Here is a 16,350-nt window from a genome sequence, read left to right on the forward strand (position 1 = left end):
AGAGCTGTATCTGTTGTAATCTGACATTCCTTGATACTTTCTTGTGATATCTTTGCATCCTCACCCATAACCCATCTCTCATTGTTTCCCCCTTCCTCTTCACAGTCCTGCCTAATCTGTACCACTTAATTCCCAACCTTAGACCTCATTATTTCATGAATCCGAGAGATCTCGTGGCCTCCTTCTGACACCATCTGAAATGATTCTATGGCCGCATCTGGCTACTGGGCTAGTTCTATCTCTGACCATGTCTTCTTAATCAGTGTCATCAGCCTAACATATGTGATATACTGCCCACTATGTAAGCCCATGTCTTCTCTTAATATATCAAATTCCATCCTTTCCCCGTCTCGCCATATATCTCCCAAGGTTGTTACCCCCACCGGCTCCCATTGTTCTCTGGTGATCTTCCGCAATTGTCCATCCACACGTTTCAGTGTTGCTAAGGGCATCTGTGGGGAGCAAGGTAGTGGGCTCCCCATCATCCTACAGGCTCTATGCCAAACCTTCCGTCCTAGGTCCAGCAGTGTAAACTTCTTCCCCTTCGGAGGGTCGGTCACCCATATCCACTCGTTCAGAAAATAAGGCACACACTCCACTCTCAACAAACTGGACTCCTGTGTGGTGTCCTCGGAGAGCTGCCTCGCCACATACTGGAGCTGGCCAGCCAGGTAATATACCTCGAAATTAGGCAGTCTGATCCCTGCCTGATCATATGGATTATGTAATTTCCACAGGGCTACCCTATTCCTGGAGTTGTGCCATATGAATCCTCTACACCCTGGCGAAGAACCGTTTTGGTATCATGCATGGAACATTCGTGAAATTATGCAGCAGTCTGGGTAATGCTACCATCTTAAGCAGTGCCGCTCTTCCCATTATGGTCAGAGGAAACTGCGCCCAGAATACTATACTACGCTCAATCTTCTCTACTGCTTTCTCTGTACTATTCTTATGTTCATCTTCTACTTTGTGATATATATCCACATCCAGGTATCTAAAGGTGTCATTCGCCCACTCAATCTGTAGTACTGGCAGCTCGCGTTGTGGCACCCCGACCTATCTGCTTAGGGGGAACGTAATGGACTTTCGTGGGTTGATCGTTATACCCGATAGTATTGCATATCGCTCCAACACCTTCAGGATATACTGCAGGTTTTCTTCGGGGTATTTCAGGTACAGCAACATGTCATCAGCATACAGCGATATCAAATGCTGTCCTCCTTTCATGCTAATGCCTACTTTGCTGTAGTGGTGTCTTAAGTATATCGCCAGAGGTTCCAGTGCTAGGATAAATGGCATCGGGGACCAGGGGCTTCCCTGTCTGGTGCCTCTGCCCAGAATCCATTGTTCTGAAATAATCAGACACGAGCCACCGGTTTGCTATATAGTAATTCGGCCCATCTCAAATATGCCGGTCCCATCCCGCATTCCTGCAGAATCGCCATCAACCATGGCCATTTGACCGAGTCGAAGGCCTTAACCGCGTTTAGTGAGACTATCGCCACTTCTTCGGAGCTCCCCTGTGTTTGGTCAATAATGTGATGTAGCCTCCTAAGATTATTGGAAATGCACCGCCGCGGGACATATCCCATTTGGTCATGATGCACCAGGGTGTTTATCATTGGCTTCAGTCTATTTGCCATCACTGCTGTGAGGATCTTGCTATCCTGATTCGGCATCGACAGCGGCCTGTAGGATCCGCAATCGGTGCATGCTTTGTCCGACTTTGTCCGATTGCTTCTGTGAGGGTTTCTGGCAGTCTGCCTTTGTCGAACGCCTCGTTCAGCATAGCAAGCATCGGTGGGAGTAGGTCGGACATGTACGTTTTGTAAAACTCACTGGGGAGGCCATCGGCTCCCAGAGCTTTATTAGTGGGCAGGGTTTGACTAACACTGGAGGAACTCTCTAGTGGCTCGTCTAGTCTGTCTGCGTCCCCAAGCTTAGGCAGATCAATCTCCAACAGTGTCTCTAATATATCGATTTCTTCTTCCTCGCTCTTGTGTGCGTTATAACTCTTAGTAATATCTGTAGAAGCATTCGTTCACCGCTTCCTGAGTGTCCTCTACTGAGCCGTCTCTTTTGTGTATTTCCCAGATCGCCTGTTTCCGGATTTCACTCTTAAACAACCAAGCGAGCAGCCTGCCTTGTTTATTACCTTCTGCATGCTGTCTTTCTATGTTTCTTCTATAATTTAAGTTACTTAACCTTTCCCAGTGGGCTCTGCATTTCTCTTGCAGTTGCTGCATAGCCTCAATCTCCTCTGGGGATTCCACTCCCTCCCGCATTTTGTCCTCCTATCTCCCTTTCCGTGTTTTGCAACTCTTCCGTTATACCGCCTTGCAGTCCTTTGGACTTTGTGAGCGCTACCCCTCTCACTACCACCTTAGACGCTTCCCACAGTGTGCCAGGCGACCGCACACTTCCTGTGTTTAGTTCAAAATATTCTATTATGGCCTCCCTCAAATCTTCTCTGAATATAGTATCCTTTAGCGCTTCAGTTCTGAGCTTCCACGTCGGAATCCTTGGCCTAGGCAGAGATATCTGCCACGTTACAACCAACGGTGCGTGGTCCGACAGGACTGCTGCCTTGTACTCTGCGCTTTTCATGTCCTCTACCATTGTGTTGGCCACAAATATGTAATCTAGTCTGGTGTGTAAATTATGTGGGGCTGAGTAATGCGAGTACTCTCTATGTAGTGAATGAAGCTTTCTCCATATTTCAACCATATGAAAATCTTGTACAAGTGTATTTGGGGCTTTTGCTGCTGGATTTGGCCTGGTTACCTTTGTGTCAAATCTGTCTAGCCTGGGGTCCAGTGTGCAGTTAAAATCTCCCCCGTTATAACTTCCCCATCTATATATATGGACTAAGTTTCTGAAGTGCATTGCAGTGTCATTGTTTGGAGCGTAAATATTAATAATGTTCTCCTTCTTGTTCCCCACTAGTCATAGCATTACCATCCTACCATTTGCCTCTGCCTTCTGTTGTAACAATTTGAAGGGGACGTGAGGTGCTACCCATGTTAAGACCCCTCTAGCATACGTCGAATATGTGGCACCCACCGTGGTCCCCTTCCATTTCTTCTTTATTGTTTCTAGTTTGTCTTCGGTTAAGTGGGTTTCTTGTAGCAATGCTATATCAATTCTCTGTCTTCTCGGGTATATCATCATCTTGTTCCATTTAATCCCTGCACATTCCAGGTCACTATCTTCAGGTCCCCCATATCAGCCGTATCCTACTCCACCCGCCTTAGATCCCACTTTCCTCTTGCATAGATTAAGTTGTGGTTGCCGACTCCCCCTAATGAACCCCCTACCAAACACCCCAACTCCCCATCCCCCAACCCCCTCCACAATCCCAATCCCACAACTGATGCCCAGCTCCAGCCCTGGATCTCGGGCTACCCTGCATCTAGCCTCTACGCCTATGGCTCTGCAGGGGATACCACTTACTAGTATCATACTACCTAAGCTACTGAGGGTGACAACACGGTTCTACTGTTGTTCCTGCTTAAATTTCCATACACCGCTATGTTCCTCCCGTAGAGGATCAGACCATTATGGACCATATTACGTCTAACAAGTGGCCTCAAACCGTTGATCCTCAACGGTCAACCGTGTCAAAGAATGGCATATCCATCCAAACCCAATGTACAGTGTATCGCAGCGACCTCTAGTGTTCACTCATCTGTTTTGTTCTGTGCCTGGTCATCTGCTTCTGCTGGGCAGTTCTGTGCATCCATCCACCCATGCTGTTGCCTCGTTGGGGGGGTTGGGGGGTGTCGAAGAAATGTGCCTTGCTGTTGTTAATTCGCTGGGTACAATAGCATGTACTTGCACCCAGCATTGCGCAGTCTCCTTTTCACTGACACGTAATTCAGCCGTTGTCTTTGTACCAAAAAAGTATGGTCTGGGGAGGCTGTGACGGTCGCGGACCCTCTGCTGATCGACACCTCTTGCGATCTTTCTAGTTCAGGATCTTGGCAATAAGCGTTCTGGGGGGAGCCCCTGGTCTTTGCTGTCTGTTCTGGGCTCTGTGTGCTCTCTACTGCGACTCTGAGAGAGTGCGCCACCCCCCCCCCAATCTCCTACGGCAGCATGGTTTCCACATAGTCTGTCGGGTCCGAGCCCTCCATTCCCTCAGGTAGGCCAACAATGTGGACATTATTTCTTCGTGTCCTCCCTTCCACCTCATCCGCCCTATTCTCCAGGTTATGCACCTGCTGTCGGAGCATCGCCACTTCTCTAACGTTGTCGGCGCTAGTATTCCTATTAATTGCTACATCCTTTTCCAGCGCCTGGTACGTTCTGACAGCTTCCTGACTTCTTGCTGCAGGAGATTCACATCCACTCGGACAGCGTCTATTTTTTTTTTTTGTTCCATTGAGGACCTCGGTTCGCCCAGGATGTCTTCTGCTCAGCTATGGCCTCCAGAATCCGGTGGTCGTCTCATGGCAGGTTCACCCCTGCCTGTGCTTCCTGTTTCTTCGCTTTAGCTCACTCCGCCGTGGGGAAGGCCTTGGTAAATTCCTCCATCGTGGACTGTTTGCCCTTAACTTCACTTGTCTTAGCCGCCATGCTTTTTTCGTCCCATTCCGACCTCGTCAAGGGATGCTCCTGCAGTATATCTGGTAGTTGCAGCTAGCTTGTGAGTGAGCCAGCCCCTGTGCCCGGATCCTCCGCCGTGCTCTTTTAAGCAGGTCGCAGGGTCTCCTGTATAGTCTCTGCTTCTGTGGCTCGTGTGATTCGGGGCCGCCTCCCCTCTGTGAGCAACGCAGTCCATGAGAGCAGTCTTATCCTGGCCCCTGGGCAACCACTAGTACTAAACCGTTTTCGTGAGGTAGTAGGCTGAGTCGGGGCGCCGCAGCGTAGGTCCGACCTTGTTAGTAGAAAGGTTGCAGTGCACACCCTCACTCAGGTGGGGTACTTGTCCTCATTTGCTATTGTGGACCACCACTCTGTCAGGGGGGGGGGTCTCACAATGCCCAAAGCATCTGCAACTGTTAAATCAGGGACTTAAAGAAGCGCCGAGTACAACTGTCCACATCTCAGCTCAGGCAACCTCCATGCACTGGGTTTTACCCGTGCCTCCACGTATTTCTTTATGTGCAGGCACTATTATTTTGATAGGCTGAACGCCCGCACTGAGCTCTGACCCTCCTCCAGCCAGCGCACACTAATTAAATGTTCCCTTCAATACTGCGGGCCCTCTGCATCCTTTGTGGCAAGCCATCCATTCGCTTCACACGTTCATTGTCATTACTTCAATACGAGTACCAGCCCTATCCGTCATGTGCTGCTGCTACTCCGTTGCTGCAGCTCTGCATAGGGTAAGGATCACCTGATACATATGTATCCTTGCCGGTGTAATCCTTATGTTTGTTCCGGGGTTCCGCTTTGTAGCTTGCCTGCTCGCGACAACTTGCGAAATCAGGGCCACTTGGTATCCACTTTCAGGCCCAGTCTCCGTTTCACTCTGCTCTGGAGACCATTCTGGCGCTTGTGCGACAGCTTTTGTAGCCGGCTCCCCCACACTGGCTGAACGTCTCTCATGCACCGATCAAAGTGACAGATACAATTCTGTATCTGTGGCGCACCCAGTCTGGGCACCTCTGGTGAAGGATTTGTTGAAGTAGTATAGTCGGGTACTCGATCCACCTCTGCTTGTTTATTTCCTTTGTCTACGAGGCGGCGGCTATCTTTGTCCTTGCAGCATTCGAATCTCTGAAATCTTCCGTGGAGTGGATTCTGGCATTAGTCGCTCCTTGTTTCAACACCGCAATGTATCTTCATGTGCCCTGAGGCATCCTACACACAATCCTCTAATTATAGAGCGATTGTATCAGTTATCACGCGTTTTTCCGCAGGATGTTATGCGGATCCGCAGGAGCCCCAGAGAAGACATGTCGTCCTACATGGCTCCTTAGCCATGCCCCCCGCTAGCTGTACTTATCGCCAAGGGGCACTTATTGCGTCAAACCCACTGATGCTACAATCGGGCGGTTTATAGACATCATTTCGAATACAAAAATCTCGAAAGTCAAAAAGTTGAAAAAAAAAGTCATTCTTTTTTTATGACGTTTTTTTTTTCGAAATGGGGGTTCCCCCCAGACCTCCCCTTTTTTTTTTTTTTTTTGTTTTTTTTTTTTGTTTTTACCTATTTTTTTTTTTTATATAAACTAGAGCCAAAAAAAAATAATTCAACATTTTTTTTTTTCGACATTTTTGATTCGACTTTTGTCTTTCGAAATTTTTAATTCGAAATTATGACTGGACACCCAATCGGGCCCATCAATATACTGGCCTGGCTGCACCCACTGCCGGGTGACATCAGTGAGGCTAGCCGCGGAGTCTCGGACCGCAGGAGTTCTGTGTCTATTGATATACACATGTTCTAGATAGAGTTAAGTATTATTGGGAACTGGGATTTGGAGACATAGTACCGTTCCCACTCAGTATAACCAATCCATTTGCCACTCCTTGGCCCAGTGGGAAGTCCTTCTCTAGGAGGCCCACACTAATGATGGCCTCTTTCATGAGTCCACATTCACTATAGCTTGCTTGGGTAAGCCCTATCAAGCAGGATGCCCTTTCCTATGGCCCAGCTCCTTATACATGAAACAACATTTGGGTGGTGAGAACACAGGTGTCCCAGTGTTTGGTGTGCCAGCACTCTTCTTTTCAGGGTGTACAGCTGACTAATGTTTAGGGTTTTCCCTTGAGGACGCGACTTCGAAGTGGATTGGACCTTTGTCCTTCCCATCCATGTTCACTCTTTTGTCTGAATAGGTGTACTCACCTTAGCCTTTTTCTGGGTGCTAGTACTTACAATCCCTTCGGCAGCCTTTGCATGCTGTCTAGGGTCTGTAATAGTCTTGTCCACAAGATGCTGGTGTAGGTCAACCTCAAAGTTCTTAAATGCATTCTCACGCGCAATCAAATTGTACATCTTTTTAAATGTGTCAACTTTGTTATCAGACACCCACCCACTCAGATATTTCAATGAAAAGTGTGTGAACGCTTCCAATGTCTGCCCACTTTTCTTTCCGAGCTCTCTGAAGCTCTTGAGATACTGTTCTTGTGTTTTACAGGTCTTGCTGAGGAGGGCCACCTTCATGCTCTGATAAATGGGCCTTTCCTCAGGAATTAACTACAGAATATAATCAGTCCCTGGTGTTGGTAAGTGATTCATCAGTGCTGCACCCCACAGTACCTCATCCACCTCCTGTAGCTGAAGCTCGAGAGCGTCAAACCAGTTAAAAATATCCTTCCCGGCTTTGTAAGCCTGCACTAAGTCTTTGGGTATGTGCCGCCGGGGCTTATGCCAGGCACTCTGGGTTGAGCCACTATCACTGCTTTCGCTAGAGCTGGATCTGTTGGCCTCCCTCATGATGAGTGCCAGCTTGCTTAGCTCTATGGTGACCGTGTCCCGCTGTTTCTGTTCCTCTGGTGTTAGTCTCTTCTCCTCTAGCAGTGGCTTTGTAGCCACTACCTAGTTAACAGCCAGAACACTTGCAAGGCCACTTGGAGACCTTGCAGAGGCCTTGCATCTGCTGGATGCCACACTAGCCCCTGACCTCACTGACACACGAGTGTTGAGAAACCACGCTTGCCCTCTGGCAGGATGGTTGGCGAGAAACCCTGCTCATGCTGTCTTCCTCGTCATATTACACTACCACCTTCTGGAAGGTCTTCATTTGGGTACACAGGGTCTAACCCGTCCCCTGGGTTCTTCTGTCCTTACTTCTACCCAAGCTTGGAGGCTGGTCAGTGTTGAGATGGATTTCTAAGCTGTGACCTGGTGGGCAGAAGTATAGGAGGCCACCCTAGTTTAGTGGTACAGGGAAACCTTCTGGACAAACCATACCAATCTATGGTAGCTTGGCAGGCGGTCAAGACTAAGTTTCAGGGGGTTGGGGGGGGGGGGTGAGAGTGAATGGAAGCCCACAATGAGCACACAACAGTAAAACTCTTAGACAGATGTATATCAAAAATACATTTATTATAGGCCTTTTTTATAACGGAAAACAATCAAACGACAGTATCAAGAAAACAGTTACCACACAAGCTTATTCACTATGTAACCTATATACAAAATGCGTTTATCCTAATGGTGATGAAAGGGGAGAAAATAACCACAACCTGCAACAGAGAGGGGTACATTCAACACAAATATCACATTAGGCAGTTCTTCATAGTCAATCCCTAGCTTATGCAGTTCAGCCCTAAGAAGTGAGGAGTCTTAAACTCAAAGTACAGCAGTGTGTTAACAATGCGCTGTCGTGCGTAAAGCAGGTTCTCTTCAGGGAGCTGTAGCTGTTCAGGAAGGGGGTTGAGGTGATAAAGAATAAAGCCCTAATCCTTGAAGAGGGGTCTAACCTTGGTAGATAGAGTGACTTTAGGCGTGAATAGCTAGGGAGCGTAGGCTAACCCAGCCATGGTGAGTATCTTTTAAGGGATTCTCGTGCGCAAGATGGATGCGCCAGGGGCCCACCTGTAACTGATGAAAGTATTCACCGAGCCTCGACACAGTCCGAACTAAACTTTCCCAATTTAGTCCACTTCGCTAATAGGTTTCACCCATGCAGTTAAAGGACGCTCCGGCTCTCGGTGGCTGCGGGATGGGATGATCGTCCGTGGCGGGACAGTAGACTTTTCTCGGCTCTCGAAGAAAGCTGGATAGTTCCGGTGCAGCATGTTTCAGGACACGGTGAGGCAGGTCTGCAAGCACTTATTGTGACAGTCGCCGCAGCTGGGCGAAGCAGGGACCGCAAATGCTCGCGGTGTGGCACACTCTCATAAATTGTGACCCAGAGGAGCTAGGACAATGAGTGTTGACGGGAGAGGGCCCAGGAGCACAAACGAGCGATTCCCAAAGTCTCAACTCAGGACGGCAGCATTTCTGTGCGGTACTCCGGGTTCAAACTGGTCAGTTCACTGGTTGGCCCAGGAACACTTCTGAAGAGGCTCTTTGCAAGGGTAAATGGGTGCTGAGAGTGATTCCCACTACTCCAAAGGGGCAAAGCACCCTTGCTGGCCTTAGTGCGATGCAAAAGCAGTGGTCCGACGGGACAACAGATCCCAGGGGTCAAGGTGCCAAACCTTCTAGCACTTCTCTGGCGGTTTCCTCGAGTCTGCTCTTCCGTTAAGGATACTTGGCTCCTTCTGTAGTTTGGTGTGAACTTCGGGTGATCGACCTGGAATGGATGCAGAGCCCCTTCTCCTAACCAAGATTTGTTTCGCCCTCAAATCTTGGAAGATGTGCTCTCTTGCAGGCACGCACGCGTGGGCCAAACCTTCCCCCGGTGGTTCCAGTCATTTAGGCCTACCAGACATACTGGCACCAGTAGTGTGGACTGGGACCAGACTGTCCCAACCCTCTTTCTGGGCACTAGCACACGTGACTTGCAGGAGCCCACGAAAGATGCAGTTTTCGCAAGAGGCTGTATTCCCAAATAGGGAATACCCGGGTTTGCTTGACTGAACAAAAGACTTTGTGGCCAGTGTGCCACAATCTTGGGACAAACGCAGTATGGTCCAATAAAATGAAGAAAAAATACTTTCTGCTGCCACCATCCTAAGCACACTTGTACAAACGCCAAAAAATCCTTGCAGGTGTCCCGATGCGTGGGACTGTAAGGTACTTGGCACATAGATAAAAGGTTACCAAGATATGGCAACATCATCGAAGACTAAGGGAAACATAGTTTCTCAGTATTGACAGCTTTAAGGACATGTCAGTTTCCCCATGACAAATGAGCAAAACCCCAGAGGAGTGTAGCTGAAGGCTGTGCTCCTGGAAAACTCAGGTTAGGTAAGCCAAACAAAAGCAAACATTTCCGGGGTTCATAAATGGACAGAAAATTGCACCAAGGGGAGTCAGCAACTCAGGTTTATTAACCTTAGTGCTGTGGGGCAGTCTCCTTTCTTGACATAAGACGTGCAGGACATCCCTCGCCATATCTTTTAACAGTCTTTGTCAAGATCCATGATTATTGCAAATACCTAGCAGTGTCTAAATGTTGCCTGCAACATACTTTTTATTGTTGGGTGACTAAGCTGTGCGCAAGGCTCCAACTAGATCCGACCACCTGCCACCAATTTGATGCATTAACATCCGGGGCACCGAGTTCCAGGGATGAATATCGGTTTCTAAACCATCAATCCGCACCACTCCTCTAGTACACCAGAAGGGATCCGAACAGATTGGAAACCAGGCAAATTATAAACCTCCTTGCCCAATTTTGGTAACGTGGACGGAACAATGTGGATGGAATGGCAGGCTTATCTCCGCAAGGTTGTGGATCGTTGGTTAGTTGCAACACAGTGAAAATACAATTATTACCCAATGATGAAACAGACTGCAGAGTCATGGTTGTATTAAAATATCTACTTTATTATCACAACAGACGGTACGCACGCGATGAAATACAACCCACCCTGTAAAAGAATTCAGGGGACAGCCCATTTCAAAGAAGCAAAAGGGATGCACTCTGGATACTGACAGGAGGGTAGTTGTAATAGTTCAAGGATACTTGGTTTCAACACAAGTGGAGGGCAATGGGTCGTAAAATGTCACTAGGGCCCTTCGGAGAAGGACCAGGGGAACAGAACCACAATGTACCTTGTGCTGTAGATGTTCTTGGTGCTCGACCGGGTCCAGTCAGTTTTAGGGCACTTGTAGCTTCTGTGACAGAGTTAAAGACTGATTGCAGAAGAGAAGAAAGGTGTCCACAATTGATGGATACTCCCGTCAACTGCACACGCGTGTACTTGTAAAGGCCAGTCAGTAGTTAAGAGAGTTAATAGTGTGATTCATTCTGTTGTAGATTTTAGTTCTAATAATCATATAGGTGCTTATTGCTTCAGACCTTCACAGATTCACAATATTTTTACAAACAATAGTTTTTAATACAACCATGTATACGATAGTACAGTTGGCTCACCGCGTTTCAGGAAATATCTGTCCCTTCATCAGGAGCAAATTAAAGTTCAATTAGTCATATTCAATTTATTTTTAAATGTTTTTATTGGCATTTAAGGTCCTACATAAAGCAGTTAGGCATAGGTTATGGCTCGTAATATTGATTGTGTGACACATTCGTCAATTGAACAAAACATGACGACAAAACAACAATAACAACAACTTAGACTGTCCTCTCTCCTGCTGTTATAGTGCGGTCCACTCGGCATGTGTTGACTCAGTGTCGGGGCCGTCGTTCTCCGTGCCAGTCTTCGGGGGGGTGGCGCCAGGGCGTGCGCAGGTTTGGTGGTCTCCTCATCAGGATAGCTAAAATGCAGTTCATGCCTTAACGCTCTGCTCAGGGGGGTTTGAAATTCGTCGAAGATCATGTCTCTCATGAGGGCCTTCCAGGACTCTAGAGTGGCACTTGCATCTTCTCCGCCTCTGCTTTTCCCCTCCTCCCAGGCTCTGGTTTCTGCGGCAGTCCATCTCTCCATTTCCTTGATCCAGGGTCCAAATCGCGGGCCTGCAGGCGACTTCCAGGCCATCGCTATTGTTCTCTTCGCGAGTATGCACGCCATGTCCATAAGTTTGACTAGATGCCTGATTTTACTGAGTCTCGGGTAGGTGCCCAAGAGGCATTCCTTGGGGGTCCATTCGTACCTTTCCAGTCCAGCTTTCCTGCAGGTCTGTTCGGCAGCTAGCCAGAGCTTCTGTGATCTGGGACAGGTCCAGAACATGTGAATCATGTCGGCGTGTTCAGAGGAGCACCATGGGCACGTCGAGGGAATGCTGCTGTTGATGGTGTATATTCTGTGTGGTGTCATATAGGTCCTGTGGAGGACGTTCAGCTGAATCATCCTGAACCTGGCGTTCCGTGAAACCTCCTTCAGTTGCAGCAGGGCCCGTGCCCATTCGCCCTCCGTGATTTCGGTCCCAATGTCCGCTTCCCCCTTCTCTTTCAGGTGCACACTTCTGGGGTTAGATCGGGCGTTTATTTGGGCATATAGTCTCGATGTCGGCTTCCAGCCGTTGCTCAGGTTGTACATTTCGTGTACAAGAGGGTGTGTGTCTGGCTCCTCGGGCCATGTGTTCCATTTTGCCTTGGCTACATGTCTCACCCTCTGGTACCATAGGAACTGGCCTGGTGAGAGCCCGTCTTTTAATTGAAGCGAGTCAAAGTCTCTGAATGATCCCTCGTCGAACAGGTCTCCCCATGTGTAGAGACCGCAGGTCTCCCAGCTCTTCATCATTGGTAGTTCAAGGGGGTCTTGCAAACATCAGCCAGAATGGGGATTTCTGGCATGTAGGGGTGCTGAAGGCCAAGCAGTGATTTGACCTTGTTCAGACCCGTCTCCCCAGCGTCACTATCATGGGTGGGTCCCACCAGTGAACTCCATATTACCTCCTTGGGGTGCATTGGCGTGATCAGCCGGTGTAGGAGGCCAGTCTCAGCCGAGGGTTCATCCGAAAGCCACTTGGTGACATGTGTTAGTTGTGCCGACAGATAGTATCTCTGGAATTCGGGCAGTTGGATGCCGCCCTCAGCATGGGGAAGCGTGAGGATGTGCAGGGCGAGTTTGTGTCTCTTCTGGCCCCATAGGAAGTCTCGAAGCAGGGATTCCAGTTTCCTGAAGAAGGGAGGGGGGGATATAGTACGCAATGTTGGTGAAGTAATAGGGGAACCTTGGCAATATTATCATTTTGGATATTGCGGCTCTGCCCATCACTGAAAGGGGATGTTTCGACCAGAATCTGATGGACCTGCGTACCTCGCACAATGCAGTTTCAGTGTTGGGCTCGTGAGTAGAAAGTGGGGAGTGCGCGATGGTGAGGCCCAGGTATCGAAAGGCCTCCACCTGCCATTGAATCCCAATCTCGGGCAAATCTTCGATGTCTTTCCCTCTGAGTCTTGCAAGGGGAAAGGAACTTGATTTCTGTCTACTAAACTTTATCCCAGAGTATTTGGCGAAGTTGTCGAGGACGTCCAGCGCGGTGGGTGCGTTCTCTCTGGGGTTCCGTAGATATAGAAGGACATCGTTGGCGTACAAGGAGATGATGTTATCTATTCCGCCGATGTTGATGCCAGAGTCGAATGGCTGCCTCCTGAAATAAATTGCCACTGGTTCCAGGCCCAGGATGTATAGCATCGGCGATAGTGGGCTCAATTAGTCATATTCAAAAGGTCATTCTTTAGACTCCAAGATAGTCTACAAGGTAAGTAGAGAATTCGTATTGATGTGTTACAAAATGTAAAATCTATTAAGTTCATAGTACTTAAATTACTGATGTTTTTAGAAAATTCACCTGTGCCTTGGGCTATTCCAAAATCAAGGTTCAATTTGTGCCAGTAGTCCATTACAATTCAGTCTATTCTTGCAATAACAGACACTCTGTGGGCTGTGTAAAGGAAGTAAAGTAAAAGAACTGTTATGTCTCTCTCGGGAGTCAGAAATTTCATATAAAGTGTGGGCAGCAATAGCTACCTCCATAAATGCTAATCGTCCGGCGGACAGGTGTGTCGATCACCTCCTAAGTTCACCCTGTGTCCAGCCCCCGGTTATGATGTTATCTAGGGGTGTATAGAGAAAATGGGTTTCGGTTCCCAGTCCGCATTCGACATTAGATAGTCAATTCTAATGTGCAAAAAGGTTTCTTATGAGGGAAGGAATTAGGTGGGCACCACTAAAGAGTTAAGTACAATTAAGTTACAGTTGAAAAGGTAAACTAAATCTTCAAGGAGCTGTCTGGCAAAAGGATCAAGTGACGCCAAGATTGGTAATCCAAAGTAACAAGAAAAACTGAGTGGGGACACAGTTATCCAGACGCTCTCGCTCTGCTCTCTTCATGAAGCTGCAATAATGATTCAGAGTATTTTTCTGTATTTATAGTCCAAAAACAAGGTTAGTATTCACTGAAGCTTAAACATATCTCAAAGATGAATTTTAATAGCACAAAAGTAATGGAAAAAAATGAAATAAAACAGAGACCAACAGCATCCTCATTAGAATGGGCTTCTTAGCCGATTCATTTCAGAGTATAACTCCATCTTCATGTCTGAGCGCTAATCAGTTCACATGGAAATGGTGTCCACACACATATACAATATTCACGGGTACATATGGTTTGCCATCATATTTAAACAGTTCACAAAATGAAATTCATGCATACCATGGCAGTCATTTGAATATTTGTGTAAAAGAGCGAGACAAAAAGAATCAGGTAATGTTTCATTTAAGTTAACTTGATAAGCTCAAAATGAAAGTAGGCATGTGCCCAATTCTGCGTTTGCAAGACATTGGCTCGAAAAAAGGCATAATATATCACAAATTAGATTTCAAATTTTGGAATCGTGACAAGATCAAATCCACATGAGAATATGAACATGAAACTAGATAAGAGAAACATATTGGATCGATCGCCTCGGAACACTTAGACCAAATGGAATTGATGAAGAGATAAACGATATATGCTACATCTGACTCATTTGGATATATGCATCCCTCACTGACTATTAACTGTTTATTCTTCAGAACTTTATATGCAAGACAGTGTTCTACATCTACTATTGCCTCTTGTGTATTGCATCCACTGCAATGTATGGTGCAGAGTGGTGCTTTACTTTTTACTTTCTCTACTGCAGGGTATTTTCTATCTGTTAGCCTGATCGTGGGTATAATGATCTTTTATTGTTCATAGTGTTTATCCTGTTTGGGAATCTGTTGGTTTCCATTCACATGGATTCCATGCACGTATTTCCACATTATCTATTCGCTTTAATTTAGTTCTGCCCTAGTCCCGCCTTCCCGGCCGTTCTGTGCACTCACAGAAGGGACATGAGGCGCCAGTGTTGTGGCCACGCCCTTTGCCAACACATTGCGCCACCCGTGGTTACGGGACAACATTAATACACAGAGGCCAGGCACACGCGTGCGCCATCTCTGCAGAACATTTTACACCACCTTTGTACAGGTCAGTGGTTTCATTTACTAGATAATATAACGTGAGATGAAATTTAGTACCGGCCTAGTCCCGCCTTCCCAGCCGTTCTGTGCACTCACAGAAGTTCTGGGACCTGAGGCACCAGTGATGTAGCCACGCCCAGGGGAGTTGCTAGGTCTGGAAAAGACCCGGGGCTAAGGTGATGTCGGAACTGTTGGGACTGGCAGCTAGCTAGTCTTTTGGCTGTAGCTCCTGAGATTCTATCCGGGGCTACAACCAAAAGATCAGGGGCTATAGCCCCCTTAGCCCCCCCTGGCCACGCCCCCTTGGCAACGCAACGCCTTTGGTTACTGGTACAGCATCAGTACACAGAGAGGCCACGCACTTGCGGGCAGCATCGCTCCAGAACTACATCCACCCGCTTTTTGCAGGTCAGTGATTCACTGGTTTTTACTTACAAGATGCAATAACGTGAGCATTTTCTCACACCGTCTTACTTGGATCTTCCACATGTCCTGCACTTTACAGCACCTTTTGGATTTCTTGAAATTGGCAACTAGGTAATCCTTGCTTTTTGGGGTCATGTAGCACAATCTCACTAATATCTATATAGTTCTAATGCACGCATATTGCACTTGCAGATGAAAAGGTCCCCACTTCAAGGTACTGTGCATGCCTTCATTCATTTCGATCTTCCAAAGTTAATCGATATGAAACATTACCAGATTCTTTTTCTTTTTCTCTGTCTGGCTCGTTTACACAAATATTCAAATGACTGCCTTGGTATGTATGAACTTCATTTTGTGAACTGTTTAAATATGATGGTAAACTATATGTACCTGTGAATATTGTATATGTGCGTGGAAACTATTTCCATGTGAATTGATTAGCGCTCAGCCCTGAAGATGGAGTTATACTCCGAAATGCATCGGTTAAGTAGCCCATTCTGATGAGGATGCTGTTTGCCTCCATTTTTTTGTTCATTTCTTTTCACAACTTTTGTGCTATTAAAATTCATCTTTTGGGATAGCTTTGGTGTATACTACCCTTATTTTTGGACTATAAATACAGAAAAATACTCAATCATTATTGCAACTCCATGAAGAGAACAGAGTGAGAGTGTCTGGATAACTGTGTGTCTCCACCCAGTTTTTCTTGTCCAAAAAGGATTCTTATGCTTTTTCAAAAGCATTAGTGATACTTGGTCCAGTTTGGTAATGTACCGGAGTAATCGTTGCGTCCTGTGTTTAAGATGGAGGACTCCGTTTTAATGGGACATTAGCAATAGATTTTGTGCAGATGGGATTGAATAAAAGGAGTCTGTTTACATATGGTAGTTCGCGTGGTCTCATCTCTGCCTTGGTTATGGGGTGAATTTGCGGTGTCTCATGCAGAGCCCTAGTTGGTTTTGGCACGCGTTTTAGCCCTCAGCACTGTGCTTG

At 47.1% G+C, this 16,350-nt stretch overlaps 1 protein-coding gene across 3 annotated transcripts in view; it reads left to right on the forward strand.

Annotated features, from left to right (window-relative positions):
* BCKDK (branched chain keto acid dehydrogenase kinase) overlaps positions 1-16,350 on the forward strand; it is a 744,533-nt gene that overhangs the window by 71,574 nt on the left and 656,609 nt on the right. Inside the window, exon 2 of one of the 3 annotated variants that reach the window (XM_069651903.1) lies at positions 7,095-7,182. The exons of the other annotated variants lie outside the window; for them this stretch is intronic. The gene's annotated coding sequence lies outside the window, so the exon portion shown is untranslated. The remainder of the gene's footprint in view (positions 1-7,094; positions 7,183-16,350) is intronic. 3 annotated transcript variants of the gene reach the window in all.

This window comes from Ambystoma mexicanum, chromosome 3p (assembly GCF_040938575.1).
Source record: "Ambystoma mexicanum isolate Mex_15411 chromosome 3p, UKY_AmexF1_1, whole genome shotgun sequence".
NCBI lineage: Eukaryota > Metazoa > Chordata > Amphibia > Caudata > Ambystomatidae > Ambystoma > Ambystoma mexicanum.